This window comes from Penaeus japonicus, unplaced genomic scaffold (assembly GCF_977035675.1).
Source record: "Penaeus japonicus unplaced genomic scaffold, GWHDUDI00000001_assembly GWHDUDI00000006, whole genome shotgun sequence".
Classification (NCBI taxonomy): domain Eukaryota; kingdom Metazoa; phylum Arthropoda; class Malacostraca; order Decapoda; family Penaeidae; genus Penaeus; species Penaeus japonicus.
In genome coordinates, this window is record NW_028234408.1 from 2,229,284 (window position 1) to 2,232,092 (window position 2,809).

Genomic DNA, 2,809 nt, shown 5'->3' on the forward strand with positions numbered 1-2,809 from the left:
CCCTTCTTGTGACCGTTTTTACTGTGAATGTAATTTGAACTATTTTTTGAGTTGCTATGTACTTCAAAACCGTATTTTGTTCTGCCAATGTTAGTCGAGTCTAGCTTCTTTCTGGAGACCACCTCTCTGGAGAGAACACACCCAGCCTCCTGCAGACTCTGACCGCTCGCCTTCGCGGGCATGGCACGTCGCCGCACTCCGCTCTGGGTGCCTCTGCCACGCCTATCAGCTGTACCCCACGCTACCAAGTTCCCGTAGAAATAAAGCATCAATTCTGCCACAACTTTAACTTCACCACCAAACTGCAAATCAACAAACAAACACAACTTCATTACACTCTCCCCCACACCACATCTACCTCTCTCTTTCCTGTACCTCTCTCTCTCTCTCTCTCTCTCTCTCTGTCTCTCTCTCTCTCTCTCTCTCTCTTTCTCTCTTACTCCTACTCTTTGTAACCGCTTTAACACAAGTGCATTCCGCGCTGCTCCCCTCGCCTGATGCCTGATATATATATATATATATATATATATATATATATATATATATATATATATATATATATATATATATATATATATATATATATATATATATATATATATATATATATATATATATATATATATATATATATATATACATATATATATATATATAGATAGATAGATAGATAGATAGATAGATATAGATATAGATATAGATATATATGTAAGTGCATACTTATATATGTAAATTTACACACACACATATGTACATACAGACATATAATTACACACACATACGTACATACATACACACACACACACATATACGTACTTACATACATATATACACACACATACGTACATACATACATATATATAAATAATATCATTATCATTACTGCTATCATTGTCATTATTTTTATAATTATCATTATTTTACTATTGTTATTATTATCATCATCATTATCAATCATATCATCATTATCATTAATTCATTATTATTACTAATTATTATTATAAGGATAATAATAATAATGATAGTAATGATAGTAATAGAATGATGACTATGATAGTTACGATAATGATAATGATGATAATGATAATCATAATAACAATGATGACAATGAGAATAATTATAATTGTAATAATGATAATAACAATAACAGTAATAATAAAGATGATATTAATAATAATAATAATGATAAAATGACACTAATGAAAATAATGATAATAAGGATAATGATGATGATAATGATAATAGCTATTATGATAATGATGATAATAATAGTAACAATGATAAAAAATTTGATAGTGTTAATGATAACATTAATGATGATGCAAATGATAACAGTAATGGTAACGATGATAATGATAATGATATCAATTATAATGATAATAATGATAATGACAATGATAATAATAATAATAATAATAATAATAATAATAATAATAATAATGATAATGATAATAACAATAGTAGTAGTAGTATTAATAGTAATAGAAAAATATTTAATGACTATTATAATAATGATAATGATAATCATAATAATAATAATAATGATAGTTTTGCTCCTCCTCCTAATTTCATGAGTAATAAAAAAGTTAAATCTATAAAACAATATTTGATATAAAATAATGAATTAATCCTTTTCACACGTCACAAAATAGTATCAGAATGACACTTGTTCGGGTCTCCGGATGTTTCTGACAGCAACAGGAACCCTATGATCTATATCGATAAGTACCTGTAGATCAGTACTTATTGTCGCATCAGAATAGTCCTATAACGTCGCGTCGTTTTGAATACTGTCATCTGTGTGCCATAACATCAAAGCTATATTACCTAGAATTGTATATATGTTACAGTTTTCTTTGTGCTTCAGTAGTTTACATTACTTTATTAGTGCCCTACATCGCCATAAAGATCATGGCAGCGAACCAATCTTGTAGATTAATTTCTTTTTACTAGATGTGAGCCATGAGTAAAACTTCAAGAAATGCCCTGTTGCTGTGGGAGGAGAGGAAAAAATAATATTAGTGAAAAGGAAAGTCGATTGGCCAGCTCAAGATGGTAGCCACTGCAGGGCCTGCCAGATTATTGGCAAAGTACAAGGAAAAGGGGAACGAATAGCATTGTTGGTGCAGATGTCCCCTCGCCACTGACTCCTGCATGGTAAGAGTTCAGCAGGGCCAAAGGTTGGATTTTTTCATTTGTTCCACCACCACAAGCCAGCAAAGCAGCTGAAAGGCAAGAGAGAAAATGAGAAAGAAAACCAGTATTGATAAACATTCCTCTTAGGTACAGGTGTCTTTGAGCCGCTGGGTCCTGCCCATTGCGAGAGCTCATCAAATTGATGTCATAAGAGGACTTTTTAAAATTATGTTCACCAGTATGAGCCAGCACAGCTGCTGAGAGGCACCACTCGCCTAGGAAGAAAATGTGAATGAAAAGAAATATTTGTACACACTCTTCCTGGGTGCACAATGTCTCCCAGCCTCTGGACCCAGCTTTGTATGGCAGGTAGTCGACACAAACCCAAAAGTTAGCCAGCACAGCGGCCAAGAGATATCCAATATACAGGAAGTAGTATGTTTTGTACCTTATTGCATAGGTTATATGAACTAATAGTCCTGATTTTCTGACTGGCTACTTAATTTGGATGAATTGCATTTAGATTTAATCATATTTATATGCTAAATATGAACAAAACCACGCGCATGGCCCATCGAGTAAAGATGGCAAACTGGAGAGAGAGAGAGAATGGGAGAGAGGGAGAAAGAGAGAAGGAGAGAGAAGGTGCTTGTATGTGTGTGTGTTTGCTGTG